The 19,013-nt window shown below is 41.2% G+C and overlaps 1 pseudogene; it reads left to right on the top strand.

Moving 5' to 3' along the window:
- Positions 1-7,896: 7,896 nt before the first annotated feature.
- Positions 7,897-10,670, top strand: LOC110748227 (uncharacterized; annotated as a pseudogene).
- The last annotated feature ends 8,343 nt before the right edge of the window (positions 10,671-19,013 follow it).

The following is a 19,013-nucleotide window of genomic DNA, read 5'->3' as shown; positions in this document are numbered from 1 at the left end:
ATCAATAGGTGTTCCACATTGGACAATTCAAGTTCAACGGCAGTTCGTTCCTAATTGGAGTGGTTGGTGTATTCCATACTTCTAGCGATTGGATTTCACTCAAAACTCACCAAATGACTCCTCCCACCATATTATGATGTTGCCCAAGTTTGGGGCTCGATCCGAAATCAATAGGTTTGAGAAATTGGACAATTCAAGTTCAACGGCAGTTCGTTCCTAATTGGAGTGGTTGGTGTATTCCATACTTCTAGCGATTCGATTTCACTCAAAACTCACCAAATGACTCCTCCCACCATATTATGATGTTGCCCAAGTTTTGGGCTCGATCCGAAATCAATAGGTGTTCCAAATTGGACAATTCAAGTTCAACGGCAGTTCGTTCCTAATTGGAGTGGTTGGTGTATTCCATACTTCTAGCGATTTGATTTCACTCAAAACTCACCAAATGACTCCTCCCACCATATTATGATGTTGCCCAAGTTTTCGGCTCGATCCGAAATCAATAGGTGTTCCACATTGGACATTTCAAGTTCAACGGCAGTTCGTTCCTAATTGGAGTGGTTGGTGTATTCCATACTTCTAGCGATTGGATTTCACTCAAAACTCACCAAATGACTCCTCCCACCATATTATGATGTTGCCCAAGTTTGGGGCTCAATCCGAAATCAATAGGTTTGAGAAATTGGACAATTCAAGTTCAACGGCAGTTCGTTCCTAATTGGAGTGGTTGGTGTATTCCATACTTCTAGCGATTTGATTTCACTCAAAACTCACCAAATGACTCCTCCCACCATATTATGATGTTGCCCAAGTTTTCGGCTCGATCCGAAATCAATAGGTGTTCCACATTGGACATTTCAAGTTCAACGGCAGTTCGTTCCTAATTGGAGTGGTTGGTGTATTCCATACTTCTAGCGATTGGATTTCACTCAAAACTCACCAAATGACTCCTCCCACCATATTATGATGTTGCCCAAGTTTGGGGCTCAATCCGAAATCAATAGGTTTGAGAAATTGGACAATTCAAGTTCAACGGCAGTTCGTTCCTAATTGGAGTGGTTGGTGTATTCCATACTTCTAGCGATTGGATTTCACTCAAAACTCACCAAATGACTCCTCCCACCATATTATGATGTTGCCCAAGTTTTGGGCTCGATCCGAAATCAATAGGTGTTCCAAATTGGACAATTCAAGTTCAACGGCAGTTCGTTCCTAATTGGAGTGGTTGGTGTATTCCATACTTCTAGCGATTGGATTTCACTCAAAACTCACCGAATGACTCCTCCCACCATATTATGAGGTTGCCCAAGCTTTGGGCTCGATCCGAAATCAATAGGCGTGAGAAATTGGTAAATTCAATTTCAACGACAGTTCGTTCCTAATTGGAGTGTTTGGTGTATTCCATACGTCTAGCGATTGGATTTCACTAAAAAATCACCAAATGACTCCTCCCTCCATATTATGATGTTGCCCAAGTTTTGGGCTCGATCCGAAGTCAATAGGTGTTTGAAATTGGTCAATTCAATTTCAACGACAGTTCGTTCCTCATTAGAGTGGTTGGTGTATTCCACACGTCTAGCAATTGGATTTCACTCAAAACTCACCAAATGACTCCTCCCACCATATTATAATGTTGCCCAAGTTTTTGGCTCGATCCGAAATCAATAGGTGTGAGAAATTGGTCAATTCAATTTCAACGACAGTTCGTTCCTAATTGGAGTGGTTGGTAATACCATACGTCTAGCGATTGGATTTCACTCAACACTCACCAAATGACTCCTCCCTCTATATTATGATGTTGCCCAAGTTTTGGGCTCGATCTGAAATCAATCGGTGTTCCAAATTGGACAATTCAATTTCAACGACAGTTCGTTCCTAATTGGAGTGGTTGGTGTATTCCATACGTCTAGCGATTGGATTTCACTCAAAACTCACCAAATGACTCCTCCCACCATATTATGATGTTGCCCAAGTTTTGGGCTCGATCCGAAATCAATAGGTGTGAGAAATTGGACAATTCAAGTTCAACGGCAGTTCGTTCCTAATTGGAGTGGTTGGTGTATTCCATACTTCTAGCGATTTGATTTCACTCAAAACTCACCAAATGACTCCTCCCACCATATTATGATGCTGCCCAAGTTTTGGGCTCGATCCGAAATCAATAGGTGTTCCACATTGGACAATTCAAGTTCAACGGCAGTTCGTTCCTAAATGAAGTGGTTGGTGTATTCCTTACTTCTAGCGATTGGATTTCACTCAAAACTCACCAAATGACTCCTCCCACCATATTATGTTGTTGCCCAAGTTTGGGGCTCGATCCGAAATCAATAGGTTTGAGAAATTGGACAATTCAAGTTCAACGGCAGTTCGTTCCTAATTGGAGTGGTTGGTGTATTCCATACTTCTAGCGATTGGATTTCACTCAAAACTCCCCAAATGACTCCTCCCACCATATTATGATGTTGCCCAAGTTTTGGGCTCGATCTGAAATCAATAGGTTTGAGAAATTGGACAATTCAAGTTCAACGGCAGTTCGTTCCTAATTGGAGTGGTTGGTGTATTCCATACTTCTAGCGATTGGATTTCACTCAAAACTCACCAAATGACTCCTCGCACCATATTATGATGTTGCCCAAGTTTTGGGCTCGATCCGAAATCAATAGGAGTTCCAAATTGGACAATTCAAGTTCAACGGCAGTTCGTTCCTAATTTGAGTGGTTGGTGTATTCCATACTTCTAGCGATTGGATTTCACTCAAAACTCACCAAATGACTCCTCCCACCATATTATGATGTTGCCCATGTTTTGGGATCGATCCGAAATCAATAGGTGTTCCAAATTGGACAATTCAAGTTCAACGGCAGTTCGTTCCTAATTGGAGTGGTTGGTGTATTCCATACTTCTAGCGATTGGATTTCACTCAAAACTCACCAAATCACTCCTCCCACCATATTATGATGTGTCCCAAGTTTGGGGCTCGGTCCGAAATCAGTAGGTGTGAGAAATTGGACAATTCAAGTTCAACGGCAGTTCGTTCCTAATTGGAGTGGTTGGTGTATTCCATACTTCTAGCGATTGGATTTCACTCAAAACTCACCAAATGACTCCTTCCACCATATTATGATGTTGGCCAAGTGTTGGGCTCAATCCGAAATCAATAGGTGTGAGAAATTGGACAATTCAAGTTCAACGGCAGTTCGTTCCAAATTGGAGTGGTTGGTGTATTCCGTACATCTAGCGATTGGATTTCACTCGAAACTAACGAAATGACTCCTCCCACCATATTATGATGTTGCCCAAGTTCTGGGCTCGATCCGAAATCAATAGGTGTTCGAAATTGGACAATTCAAGTTCAACGGCAGTTCGTTCCTAATTGGAGTGGTTGGTGTATTCCATACTTCTAGCGATTGGATTTCACTCAAAACTCACCAAATGACTCCTCCCACCATGTTATGATGTTGCCCAAGTTTTGGGATCAATCCGAAATCAATAGGTGTTCCAAATTTGACAATTCAAGTTCAACGGCAGTTCGTTCCTAATTGGAGTGGTTGGTGTATTCCATACTTCTAGCGATTGGATTTCACTCAAAACTCACCAAATGACTCCTCGCACCATATTATGATGTTGCCCAAGTTTTGGGCTCGATCCGAAATCAATAGGTGTTCCAAATTTGACAATTCAAGTTCAACGGCAGTTCGTTCCTAATTGGAGTGGTTGGTTTATTCCGTACTTCTAGCGATTGGATTTCACTCGAAACAAACCAAATGACTCCTCCCACCATATTATGATGTTGCCCAAGTTCTGGGCTCGATCCGAAATCAACATGTGTGAGAAATTGGTCAATTCAATTTCAACGACAGTTCGTTCCTAATTGGAGGGGTTGTGGTAATTCATAGTTCTAGCGATTGGATTTCACTCAAAACACACCAAATATCTCCTCCCAACATATTATGATGTTGCCCGCGTTTTGGGCTCGATCCGAAATCAATAGGTGTTCCAAATTGGACAATTCAAGTTCAACGGCAGTTCGTTCCTAATTGGAGTCGTTGGTGTATTCCATACTTCTAGCGATTGGATTTCACTCAAAACTCACCAAATGACTCCACCCACCATATTATGATGTTGCCCAAGTTTGGGGCTCGATCCGAAATCAATAGGTGTTCCAAATTGGACAATTCAAGTTCAAAGGCAGTTCGTTCCTAATTGGAGTCGTTGGTGTATTCCATACTTCTAGCGATTGGATTTCACTCAAAACTCACCAAATGACTCCTCCCACCGTATTATGATGTTGCCCAAGTTTTGGGATCGATCCGAAATCAATAGGGGTTCCAAATTGGACAATTCAAGTACAACGGCTGTTCGTTCCTAATTGGAGTCGTTGGTGTATTCCATACTTCTGGCGATTGGATTTCACTCAAAACTCACCAAATGACTCCTCCCACCATATTATGATGTTGCCCAAGTTTTGGGATCGATCCGAAATCAATAGGTGTTCCAAATTGGACAATTCAAGTTCAACGGCTGTTCGTTCCTAATTGGAGTGGTTGGTGTATTCAATACTTCTAGCGATTGGATTTCACTCAAAACAAACCAAATGACTCCTCCCACCATATTATGATGTTGCCCAAGTTTTGGGATCGATCCGAAATCAATAGGTGTTCCAAATTGGACAATTCAAGTTCAACGGCAGTTCCTTCCTAACTGGAGTGGTTGGTGTATTCCATACTTCTTGCGATTGGATTTCACTCAAAACTAACCAAATGACTCCTCCCACCATATTATGATGTTGCCCAAGTTTTGGGCTCGATCCGTAATCAACAGGTGTTCCAAATTGGACAATTCAAGTTCAACGGCAGTTCGTTCCTAATTGGAGTCGTTGGTGTATTCCATACTTCTAGCGATTGGATTTCACTCAAATCTCACCAAATGACTCCTCCCACCATATTATGATGTTGCCCAAGTTTTGGGCTCGATCCGAAATCAATAGGTGTTCCAAAATGGACATTTCAAGTTCAACGGCAGTTCCTTCGTAACTGGAGTGGTTGGTGTATTCCATACTTCTAGCGATTGGATTTCACTAAAAACTCACCAAATGACTCCTCCCACCATATTATGATGTTGCCCATGTTTTGGGCTCGATCCGAAATCAGTAGGTGTGAGAAATTGGTCAATTCAATTTCAACGACAGTTCGTTCCTAATTGGAGTGGTTGGTAATACCATACGTCTAGCGATTGGATTTCACTCAACACTCACCGAATGACTCCTCCCACCATATTATGATGTTGCCCAAGTTTTTGGCTCGATCCGAAATTAATAGGTGTTCCGAATTGGACAATTCGAGTGCAACGGCAGTTCGTTCCTAATTGGAGTGGTTGGTGTATTCCATACTTCTAGCGATTGGATTTCACTCAAAACTCACCAAATGACTCTTCCCACAATATTATGATGTTGCCCAAGTTTGGGGCTCGATCCGAAATCAATAGGTGTGAGAAATTGGACAATTCAAGTTCAACGGCAGTTCGTTCCTCATTGGAGTGGTTGGTGTATTCCATACTTCTAGCGATTGGATTTCACTCAAAACAAACCAAATGACTCCTCCCACCATATTATGATGTTGCCCAAGTTTTGGGCTCGATCCGAAATCAATAGGTGTTCCGAATTGGACAATTCGAGTGCAACGGCAGTTCGTTCCTAATTGGAGTGGTTGGTGTATTCCATACTTCTAGCGATTGGATTTCACTCAAAACTCACCAAATGACTCTTCCCACAATATTATGTTGTTGCCCAAGTTTGGGGCTCGATCCGAAATCAATAGGTGTGAGAAATTGGATAATTCAAGTTCAACGGCAGTTCGTTCCTAATTGGAGTGGTTGGTGTATTCCATACTTCTAGCGATTGGATTTCACTCAAAACTAACCAAATGACTCCTCCCACCATATGATGATGTCGCCCAAGTTTTGGGCTCGATCCGAAATCAATAGGTGTTCCAAATTGGACAATTCAAGTTCAACGGCAGTTCGTTCCTAATTGGAGTCGTTGGTGTATTCCATACTTCTGGCGATTGGATTTCACTCAAAACTCACCAAATGACTCCTCCCACCATATTATGATGTTGCCCAAGTTTTGGGATCGATCCGAAATCAATAGGTGTTCCAAATTGGACAATTCAAGTTCAACGGCTGTTCGTTTCTAATTGGAGTGGTTGGTGTATTCAATACTTCTAGCGATTGGATTTCACTCAAAACAAACCAAATGACTCCTCCCACCATATTATGATGTTGCCCAAGTTTTGGGATCGATCCGAAATCAATAGGTGTTCCAAATTGGACAATTCAAGTTCAACGGCAGTTCCTTCCTAACTGGAGTGGTTGGTGTATTCCATACTTCTTGCGATTGGATTTCACTCAAAACTAACCAAATGACTCCTCCCACCATATTATGATGTTGCCCAAGTTTTGGGCTCGATCCGTAATCAACAGGTGTTCCAAATTGGACAATTCAAGTTCAACGGCAGTTCGTTCCTAATTGGAGTCGTTGGTGTATTCCATACTTCTAGCGATTGGATTTCACTCAAATCTCACCAAATGACTCCTCCCACCATATTATGATGTTGCCCAAGTTTTGGGCTCGATCCGAAATCAATAGGTGTTCCAAAATGGACATTTCAAGTTCAACGGCAGTTCCTTCGTAACTGGAGTGGTTGGTGTATTCCATACTTCTAGCGATTGGATTTCACTAAAAACTCACCAAATGACTCCTCCCACCATATTATGATGTTGCCCATGTTTTGGGCTCGATCCGAAATCAATAGGTGTTCCAAATTTGACAATTCAAGTTCAACGGCAGTTCGTTCCTAATTGGAGTGGTTGTTGTATTCCATACTTCTAGCGATTTGATTTCACTCAAAACAAACCAAATGACTCCTCCCACCATATTATGATGTTGCCCAAGTTTTGGGCTCGATCCGAAATCAATAGGTGTTCCAAATTGGACAATTCAAGTTCAACGGCAGTTCGTTCCTAATTGGAGTGGTTGGTGTATTCCATACTTCTAGCGATTGGATTTCACTCAAAACAAACCAAATGACTCCTTCCACCATATTATGATGTTGCCCAAGTTTTGGGCTCGATCCGAAATCAATAGGTTTTCCGAATTGGACAATTCGAGTGCAACGGCAGTTCGTTCCTAATTGGAGTGGTTGGTGTATTCCATACTTCTAGCGATTGGATTTCACTCAAAACTCACCAAATGACTCTTCCCACAGTATTATGATGTTGCCCAAGTTTGGGGCTCGATCCGAAATCAATAGGTGTTCCAAATTGGACAATTCAAGTTCAACGGCAGTTCGTTCCTAATTGGAGTGGTTGGTGTATTCCATACTTCTAGCATTGGATTTCACTCAAAACTAACTAAATTACTCCTCCCACCATATGATGATGTTGCCCAAGTTTTGGGCTCGATCCGAAATCAATAGGTGTTCCAAATTGGACAATTCAAGTTCAACGGCAGTTCGTTCCTAATTGGAGTCGTTGGTGTATTCCATACTTCTGGCGATTGGATTTCACTCAAAACTCACCAAATGACTCCTCCCACCATATTATGATGTTGCCCAAGTTTTGGGATCGATCCGAAATCAATAGGTGTTCAAAATTGGACAATTCAAGTTCAACGGCTGTTCGTTCCTAATTGGAGTCGTTGGTGTATTCCATACTTCTAGCCTATGTTGCACCGACACGCCAAACTACTGGAGTGTCGGAGTGTCCGACACGCCTCCGACACGGTCAACGGCTGGGACACGATCAAGACACGCCGCCGACACGGTCAAGACACGGCTCCGACACGGTCAAGACACGGCAGGGACCATATTGAAATTTTGAAAATGAAAGTTGGGGTCTAAACGTGATTTTTGAAACTTTGGTGGACTAATTTGAAATATTTTTAAAAATATGGGTTAAAAATGGAAAAAGATTTTTTAAAACCTAAATGAATTGCACTCACGTTTTCAGCCTTCAGTTCATAGCTCTTCTCCTGCGCAGCTTCTCCTCTTCTCCAGCTTTTGCAAAGGTAAGTATCTTTTCAAATTTTTTTCCCTTTGTTTTCAAATTCTTTTATTTATGTTGTCTATCTCTATTTTCTTTTCTTATCTCCCTCTTCACAGTAGTAGAAGAGTTAGCTTTGGTGGTGAGGTGAAGATTATTTCTTCTGTTTTTTTTTTTGAAGAGAAACACAACAAGAAGGACGATTCTTTCTTGCAAATCGTTACCAAGAAGGACGATTCCTTCTTGCAAACTCAGGTTAGGCTTCACAAATTTTTAATTTTGTTTCTCTGTTTTGATGTGTTTTAATTTTTAATTTAGTTGTTGAGTATATTTGAATTTGGTTTGTTAATTGGGTATTATACATAATGATATTAATGAATGTGAAGTTGAACCATGCTGAATTTTTTTAGGAAAATATGAGTTACTCTAATGCTAACTCTAGTGGGGATTCCTCTCATGCTCAATCAATTGATGATAGTGCTCCACTGTGGAAGTATGTTACAAAGGTTGAATCAAGTAATAAAGCTGGAGGAAACGTTAGTTTCAAGTGTCATTATTGTCAAAGCATGTTTCAAGGTTCATATTCTAGGGTGAAACATCATTTGTTGAAAATCAAAGGAGGTGGGATTAGACTTTGCAACAAAGTTACACAAAGTAATGTATCGGAAATGAAACGCTTGGTAGATGATGCGGAGTTGAAAATAAAAAATGCCCAAGCTAGAAGAACCGTTTCTTTGCCTACATCAAGCAAAGAAGTTTCTTCGAGTGCTAGTGCTTTTCATTTGGATTTTGGCATGAATGAAGAAGTTTTGGAACCAAAGAAAAGGAAGGGAGTTAGTGGACCTCTTGAAAAAGCTTTCCAAAAAAATGTAAGGGAGCAATTGGATAGTGTAATAGCAAGGATGTTTTACACAAGTGGCTTGTCATTCAACCTTGCAAGGAACCCATACTATGTCCAAGCCTTTTCTAAGGCTTGTTCTCTCACCGTTCCGGGTTCTCGCCCTCCGGGTTATAATGCATTGAGGACTACACTTCTCCAAAAAGAGAGGAGTCACATTGAGATGAAATTAGAGCCGATAAAGAATGCATGGAAAGTAAAGGGTGTAAGCTTGTGTAGTGATGGATGGTCGGATTCACAAAGAAGACCTCTTATCAATATGATGGCGACTTGTGATAGTGGGCCTATGTTCTTGAAGGCTATCAATTGTGAAGGTGAGACAAAAAATGCATCATTCATTGCTAACTTGCTTGATGAGTGCATTCGTGAAATTGGTCCACAAAATGTGGTTCAAGTAATCACCGACAATGCAAGTGCTTGCAAAGCGGCGGGGCAAATTATTGAAGCCAAATATAGTCACATTTTTTGGACTCCATGTGTTGTGCACACATTAAACCTTGCTTTGAAGAACATTTGCACACCGAAGGCAAGTCCCAATAATGATGTGTGGGGTCAATGCATTTGGATTAGTGATGTTGCTGATGAGTGTTGGGCAGTGAAAAACTACATCATGAACCACCAAATGAGATTGGCCATGTTTAATCATCATTCAAAGTTGAAGTTTCTTTCAATTGCCGATACCCGCTTTGCTTCCATAATTGTGATGATGAGGAGATATAGGGAAATAAAGGTTGAATTACAAAGAATGGTGGTTAGTGAGGAATGGGATGCATATCAAGAAGATAATGTTGAAAAAGCAAAATGTATCAAAGAGAAAATATTGGATGATGTACTTTGGTCTAAAATTGATTACATACTTAGTTTTACATATCCCATTTATGACATGCTTAGAAAGTGTGATACGGATATGCCTTGTCTTCACTTGGTTTATGAATGGTGGGATTCTATGATAGGAGATGTGAAGGTGGCTATTTATAAAAAAGAAGGCAAGCAACTTTATGAAGATTCAGAATTTTTTAATGCGGTGAATGAGGTTTTATTGCAAAGATGGACCAAAAGCAACACTCCACTCCATTGCCTTGCACATTCTTTGAATCCAAGGTAACTTTCTTTAAAGTTTTTAGTACATTCATTTTGTTGCTTTAGTCATTATAATGTTTTAATTTATATTATTTCATCACTTTTAGGTATTATACTACTGAATGGCTTGTTCCAAATCGTGTTGCTCCGCATCAAGATCAAGGCATTACATTACAAAGGCAAAAATGCTTTGAGCGACTCTTTCCTAATGATTTGGATAGAATGCATGCTAGAGAAGAGTATGCCGCTTTTTCAGGTGGAATTGACCATTTTTCAAATGCGGATTCTTTAATCGATAGAGGTCGTATGCAATCGGTGAAATGGTGGATTGTTTATGGAGCTTTTTCTCCAATCATTCAACGTTTGGCTTTGCAGTTACTTGGCCAACCTTGTTCCTCCTCTTGTTGTGAAAGAAATTGGAGTACATATAATTTTGTACATTCCTTTAGGAGGAACAAGATAGCACCACAAAGAGCCGAAGATTTGGTGTTCGTGCATAATAATCTCCGTCTTCTATCAAGAAAGATGTCGGTTTATACCGAAGGTGAGAGTAAGATGTGGGATGTTGGTGGGGATGGATTTGATACTATGAACTTGGAGAATGCGGGTGTGCTTGAAATTGCAAACCTTTCACTTGATGAACCGGAATTAGAGGGCGTGTTGTTTTCTAATAACAACAATGAAGACATAAATGATTGAAGAAGATTGAGAGTTAGACCATTTATGTTTTATTTTGTGGTGTATTAATTATTATGTATGGATGAACATGAGTTATTTATTTTGTTTTATGGAATTATGTGACATTGAAATATTGAGAATTAATTATTATTTTAAGATTTTCGATGTCGCCGTGTCTCCGTGTCCTACTTTTTAAAGATTTTCCGTGTCGCCGTGTCGCCGTGTCGGGTTCCCGTGTCGCCGTACCCGTGTCCGTGCAACATAGCTTCTAGCGATTGGATTTCACTCAAAACTCACCAAATGACTCCTCCCACCATATTATGATGTTGCCCAAGTTTTGGGTTCGATCCGTAATCAATATGTGTGAGAAATTGGACAATTCAAGTTCAGCGGCAGTTCGTTCCAAATTGGAGTGGTTGGTGTATTCCATACTTCTAGCGATTGGATTTCACTCAAAACAAACCAAATGACTCCTCCCACCATATTATGATGTTGCCCAAGTTTTGGGATCGATCCGAAATCAATAGGTGTTCCAAATTGGACAATTCAAGTTCAACGGCAGTTCCTTCCTAACTGGAGTGGTTGGTGTATTCCATACTTCTAGCGATTGGATTTCACTCAAAACTAACCAAATGACTCCTCCCACCATATTATGATGTTGCCCAAGTTTTGGGCTCGATCCGTAATCAACAGGTGTTCCAAATTTGACAATTCAAGTTCAACGGCAGTTCGTTCCTAATTGGAGTCGTTGGTGTATTCCATACTTCTAGCGATTGGATTTCACTCAAATCTCACCAAATGACTCTTCCCACCATATTATGATGTTGCCCAAGTTTTGGGCTCGATCCGAAATCAATAGGTGTTCCAAAATGGACATTTCAAGTTCAACGGCAGTTCCTTCCTAACTGGAGTGGTTGGTGTATTCCATACTTCTAGCGATTGGATTTCACTCAAAACTAACCAAATGACTCCTCCCACCATATGATGATGTTGCCCAAGTTTTGGGCTCGATCCGAAATCAATAGGTGTTCCAAATTGGACAATTCAAGTTCAACGGCTGTTCGTTCCTAATTGGAGTCGTTGGTGTATTACAAACTTCTAGCGATTGGATTTCACTCAAAACTCACCAAATGACTCCTCCCACCATATTATGATGTTGCCCAAGTTTTGGGCTCGATCCGTAAACAACAGGTGTTCCAAATTGGACAATTCAAGTTCAACGGCAGTTCGTTCCTAATTGGAGTGGTTGGTGTATTCCATACTTCTAGCGATTGGATTTCACTCAAATCTCACCAAATGACTCCCCCCCATATTATGATGTTGCCCAAGTTTTGGGCTCGATCCGAAATCAATAGGTGTTCCAAAATGGACATTTCAAGTTCAACGGCAGTTCCTTCCTAACTGGAGTGGTTGGTGTATTCCATACTTCTAGCGATTGGATTTCACTCAAAACTCACCAAATGACTCCTCCCACCATACTATGATGTTACCCATGTTTTGGGCTCGATCCGAAATCAATAGGTGTTCCAAATTGGACAATTCAAGTTCAACAGTAGTTCGTTCCTAATTGGAGTGGTTGGTGTATTCCATACTTCTAGCGATTGGATTTCACTCAAAACAAACCAAATGACTCCTCCCACCATATTATGATGTTGCCCAAGTTTTGGGATCGATCCGAAATCAGTAGGTGTTCCAAATTGGACAATTCAAGTTCAACGGCAGTTCCTTCCTAACTGGAGTGGTTGGTGTATTCCATACTTCTACCGATTGGATTTCACTCAAAACACACCAAATGACTCCTCCCTCCATATTATGATGTTGCCCAAGTTTTGGGCTCGATCCGAAATCAATAGGTGTTCTAAATTGGACAATTCAAGTTCAACGGCAGTTCGTTCCTAATTGGAGTGCTTGGTGTATTCCACACTTCTAGCGATTGGATTTCACTCAAAACTCACCAAATGACTCCTCCCACCATATTATGATGTTGCCCAAGTTTTGGGCTCGATCCGTAATCAATATGTGTGAGAAATTGGACAATTCAAGTTCAACGGCAGTTCGTTCCTAATTGGAGTGGTTGGTGTATGCCATACTTCTAGCGATTGGATTTCACTCAAAACAAACCAAATGACTCCTCCCACCATATTATGATGTTGCCCAAGTTTTGGGCTCGATCCGTAATCAACAGGTGTTCCAAATTGGACAATTCAAGTTCAACGGCAGTTCGTTCCTAATTGGAGTGGTTGGTGTATTCCATACTTCTAGCGATTGGATTTCACTCAAAACAAACCAAATGACTCCTCCCACCATATTATGATGTTGCCCAAGTTTTGGGATCAATCCGAAATCAATAGGTGTTCCAAATTGGACAATTCAAGTTCAACGGCAGTTCCTTCCTAACTGGAGTGGTTGGTGTATTCCATACTTCTAGCGATTGGATTTCACTCAAAACACACCAAATGACTCCTCCCCCCATAATATGATGTTGCCCAAGTTTTGGGCTCGATCCGAAATCAATAGGTGTTCTAAATTGGACAATTCAAGTTCAACGGCAGTTCGTTCCTAATTGGAGTGCTTGGTGTATTCCACACTTCTAGCGATTGGATTTCACTCAAAACTCACCAAATGACTCCTCCCACCATATTATGATGTTGCCCAAGTTTGGGGCTCGATCCGAAATCAATAGGTGTGAGAAATTGGACAATTCAAGTTCAACGGCAGTTCGTTCCTAATTGGAGTGGTTGGTGTATTCCATACCTCTAGCGATTGGATTTCACTCAAAACTAACCAAATGACTCCTCCCACCATATGATGATGTTGCCCAAGTTTTGGGCTCGATCCGAAATCAATAGGTGTTCCAAATTGGACAATTCAAGTTCAACGACAGTTCGTTCCTAATTGGAGTCGTTGGTGTATTCCATACTTCTGGTGATTGGATTTCACTCAAAACTCACCAAATGACTCCTCCCACCATATTATGATGTTGCCCAAGTTTTGGGATCGATCCGAAATCAATAGGTGTTCCAAATTGGACAATTCAAGTTCAACGGCTGTTCGTTCCTAATTGGAGTCGTTCGTGTATTCCATACTTCTAGCGATTGGATTTCACTCAAAACTCACCAAATGACTCCTCCCACCATATTATGATGTTGCCCAAGTTTTGGGCTCGATCCGTAATCAATATGTTTGAGAAATTGGACAATTCAAGTTCAACGGCAGTTCGTTCCTAATTGGAGTGGTTGGTGTATTCCACACTTCTAGCGATTGGATTTCACTCAAACCTCACCAAATGACTCCTCCCACCATATTATGATGTTGCCCAAGTTTGGGGCTCGATCCGAAATCAATAGGTGTTCCAAATTGGACAATTCAAGTTCAACGGCAGTTCGTTCCTAATTGGAGTGGTTGGTGTATTCCCTACTTCTAGCGATTGGATTTCACTCAAAACTAACCAAATGACTCCTCCCACCATATTATGATGTTGCCCAAGTTTTGGGCTCGATCCGAGATCAATAGGTGTTCCAAATTGGAGAATTCAAGTTCAACGGCAGTTCCTTCCTAACTGGAGTGGTTGGTGTATTCCATACTTCTAGCGATTGGATTTCACTCAAAACTCCCCAAATGACTCCTCCCACCATATTACGATGTTGCCCATGTTTTGGGCTCGATCCGAAATCAATAGGTGTGAGAAATTGGTCAATTCAATTTCAACGACAGTTCGTTCCTAATTGGAGTGGTTGGTGTATTCCATACGTCTAGCGATTGGATTTCACTCAAAACTTTCCAAATGACTCCTCCCACCATATTATGATGTTGCCCAAGTTTTGGGCTAGATCCGAAATCAATAGTTGTAAGAAATTGGACAATTCAAGTTCAACGGCAGTTCGTTCTTAATTGGAGTGGTTGGTGTATTCCATACTTCTAGCGATTGGATTTCACTCAAAACTCACCAAATGACTCCTCCCACCATATTATGATGTTGCCCAAGTTTGGGGCTCGGTCCGAAATCAACAGGTGTTCCAAATTGGACGATTCAAGTTCAACGGCAATTCGTTCCTAATTGGAGTGGTTGGTGTATTCCATACTTCTAGCGATTGGATTTCACTCAAAACTAACCAAATGACTCCTCCCACCATATTATGATGTTGCCCAAGTTTTGGGCTAGATCCGAAATCAATAGTTGTAAGAAATTGGACAATTCAAGTTCAAAGGAAGTTCGTTCCAAATTGGAGGGTTGGGGGTAATTCATAGTTCTAGCGATTGGATTTCACTCAAAACACACCAAATATCTCCTCCCACCATATTATGATGTTGCCCGAGTTTTGGGCTCGATCAGAAATCAATAGATGTAAGAAATTGGACAGTCCAATTTCAACGGCAGTTCGTCCCTAATTGGAGTGGTTGGTGTATTCCACACTTCTAGCGATTGGATTTCACTCAAAACTCTCCAAATGACTCCTCCCACCGTATTATGATGTTGCCCAAGTTTTGGGCTCGATCCGAAATCAATATATGTGAGAAATTTGTCAATTCAATTTCAATGGAAGTTCGTTCCTATTTGGAGTGGTTGGTGTATTCCATACTTCTAGCGATTGGATTTCACTCAAAACTCACCAAATGACTCCTCCCACCATATTATGATGTTTCCCAAGTTTGGGGCTCGGTCCGAAATCAGTATGTGTGAGAAATTGGACAATTCAAGTTCAACGGCAGTTCGTTCCTAACTGGAGTGGTTGGTGTATTCCATACTTCTAGCGATTGGATTTCACTCAAAACTCACCAAATGACTCCTCCCACCATATTATGATGTTTCCCAAGTTTGGGGCTCGGTCCGAAATCAGTATGTGTGAGAAATTGGACAATTCAAGTTCAACGGCAGTTCGTTCCTAACTGGAGTGGTTGGTGTATTCCATACTTCTAGCGATTGGATTTCACTCAAAACTCCCCAAATGACTCCTCCCACCATATTATGATGTTGCCCAAGTTTTGGGCTTGATCTGAAGTCAATAGGTTTGAGAAATTGGACAATTCAAGTTCAACGGCAGTTCGTTCCTAATTGGAGTGGTTGGTGTATTCCATACTTCTAGCGATTGGATTTCACTCAAAACTCACCAAATGACTCCTCCCACCATATTATGATGTTTCCCAAGTTTGGGGCTCGGTCCGAAATCAGTATGTGTGAGAAATTGGACAATTCAAGTTCAACGGCAGTTCGTTCCTAACTGGAGTGGTTGGTGTATTCCATACTTCTAGCGATTGGATTTCACTCAAAACTCACCAAATGACTCCTCCCACCGTATTATGATGTTGCCCAAGTTTTGGGCTCGATCCGAAATCAATAGGTGTGAGAAATTGGACAATTCAAGTTCAACGGCAATTCGTTCCTAATTGGAGTGGTTGGTGTATTCCATACTTCTAGCGATTGGATTTCACTCAAAACTCACCAAATGACTCCTCCCACCATATTATGATGTTGCCCATGTTTTGGGCTCGATTCGAAATCAATAGGTGTGAGAAATTGGACAATTCAAGTTCAACGGCAGTTCATTCCTAATTGGAGTGGTTGGTGGATTCCATACTTCTAGCGATTGGATTTCACTCAAAACTCACCAAATGACTCTTCCCACCATATTATGATGTTGCCCAGGTTTGGGGCTCGATCCGAAATCAGTAGGTGTGAGAAATTGCACAATTCAAGTTCAACGGCAATTCGTTCCAAATTGGAGTGGTTGGTGTATTCCATACTTCTAGCGATTGGATTTCACTCAAAACTAACCAAATGACTCCTCCCACCATATTATGATGTTGCCCAAGTTTGGGGCTCGATCCGAAATCAATAGGTGTGAGAAATTGGACAGTTCAAGTTCAACGGCAGTTCGTTTCTAATTGGAGTGGTTGGTGTATTCCATACTTCTAGCGATTGGATTTCACTCAAAACTCACCAAATGACTCTTCCCACCATATTATGATGTTGCCCAAGTTTTAGGCTCGATCCAAATTCAACGGTGTGAGAAATTGGACAATTCAAGTTCAACGGCAGTTCGTTCCTAATTGGAGTGGTTGGTGTATTCCATACTTCTAGCGATTGGATTTCACTCAAAACTCACCAAATGACTCCTCCCACCATATTATGATGTTTCCCAAGTTTGGGGCTCGGTCCGAAATCAGTACGTGTGAGAAATTGGACAATTCAAGTTCAACGGCAGTTCGTTCCTAATTGGAGTGGTTGGTGTATTCCATACTTCTAGCGATTGGATTTCACTCAAAACAAACCAAATGAGTACTCCCACCATATTATGATGTTGCCCAAGTTTTGGGATCGATCCGAAATCAATAGGTGTTCCAAATTGGACAATTCAAGTTCAACGGCAGTTCGTTCCTAATTGGACTGGTTGGTGTATTCCGTACTTCTAGCGAATGGATTTCACTCGAAACTAACCAAATGACTCCTCCCACCATATTATGATGTTGCCCAAGTTCTGGGCTCGATCCGAAATCCATATGTGTGATAAATTGGACAATTCAAGTTCAACGGCAGTTCCTTCCTAACTGGAGTGGTTGGTGTATTCCATACTTCTAGCGATTGGATTTCACTCAAAACACACCAAATGACTCCTCCCCCCATATTATGATGTTGCCCAAGTTTTGGTCTCGATCCGAAATCAATAGGTGTTCTAAATTGGACAATTCAAGTTCAACGGCAGTTCGTTCCTAATTGGAGTGCTTGGTGTATTACACACTTCTAGCGATTGGATTTCACTCAAAACTCACCAAATGACTCCTCCCACCATATTATGATGTTGCCCAAGTTTTGGGCTCGATCCGAAATCAATAGGTGTTCCAAATTGGACAATTCAAGTTCAACGGCAGTTCGTTCCTAATTGGACTGGTTGGTGTATTCCGTACTTCTAGCGAATGGATTTCACTCGAAACTAACCAAATGACTCCTCCCACCATATTATGATGTTGCCCAAGTTCTGGGCTCGATCCGAAATCCATATGTGTGAGAAATTGGTCAATTCAATCTCAACGACAGTTCGTTCCTAATTGGAGGGGTTGGGGTAATTCATAGTTCTAGCGATTGGATTTCACTCAAAACACACCAAATATCTCGTCCCAACATATTATGAGGTTGCCCGCGTTTTGGGCTCGATCCGAAATCAATAGGTGTAAGAAATTTGGCAATCCAAGTTCAAAGGCAGTTCGTTCCTAATTGGAGTGGTTGGTTTATTCCATACTTCTGGCGATTGGATTTCACTCAAAACACACCAAATGACTCCTCCCACCATATTATGATGTTACCCAAGTTTGGGGCTCGATCCGAAATCAATAGGTGTTCCAAATTGGACAATTCAAGTTCAACGGCAGTTCGTTCCTAATTGGAGTCGTTGGTGTTTTCCATACTTCTAGCGATTGGATTTCACTCAAAACTCACCAAATGACTCCTCCCACCATATTATGATGTTGCCGAAGTTTTGGGTTCGAGCCGAAATCAATAGGTGTTCCAAATTGGACAATTCAAGTTCAACGGCAGTTCGTTCCTAACTGGAGTGGTTGGTGTATTCCATACTTCTAGCGATTGGATTTCACTTAAAACTCACCAAATGACTCCTCCCACCATATTATGATGTTACCCAAGTTTTGGGCTCAATCCGAAATCAATAGGTGTTCCAAATTGGACAATTCAAGTTCAACGGCAGTTCGTTCCTAATTGGAGGGGTTGGTGTATTCAATACTTCTAGCGATTGGATTTCACTCAAATCTCACCAAATGACTCCTCCCACAATATTATGATGTTTCCCAAGTTCGGGGCTCAGTCCAAAATCAGTACGTGTGAGAAATTGGACAATTCAAGTTCAACGGCAGTTCGTTCCTAATTGGAGTGGTTGGTGTATTCAATACTTCTAGTGATTGGATTTCACTCAAAACACACCAAATGACTCCTCCCCCCATATTATGATGTTGCCGAAGTTTTGGTCTCGATCCGAAATCAATAGGTGTTCTAAATTGGACAATTCAAGTTCAACGGCAGTTCGTTCCTAATTGGAGTGCTTGGTGTATTACACACTTCTAGCGATTGGATTTCACTCAAAACTCACCAAATGACTCCTCCCACCATATTATGATGTTGCCCAAGTTTTGGGCTCGATCCGAAATCAATAGGTGTTCCAAAATGGACAATTCAAGTTCAACGGCAGTTCGTTCCTAACTGGAGTGGTTGGTGTATTCCATACTTCTAGCGATTGGATTTCACTCAAAACACACCAAATGACTCCTCCCCCCATATTATGATGTTGCCCAAGTTTTGGTCTCGATCCGA

This window comes from Prunus avium, chromosome 5 (genome assembly GCF_965620075.1).
Source record: "Prunus avium chromosome 5, drPruAviu1.hap1.1, whole genome shotgun sequence".
Taxonomy (NCBI): domain Eukaryota; kingdom Viridiplantae; phylum Streptophyta; class Magnoliopsida; order Rosales; family Rosaceae; genus Prunus; species Prunus avium.
Note: the sequence above shows the minus strand (reverse complement) of the source record. Positions and strands in the feature narration are given on the sequence as shown.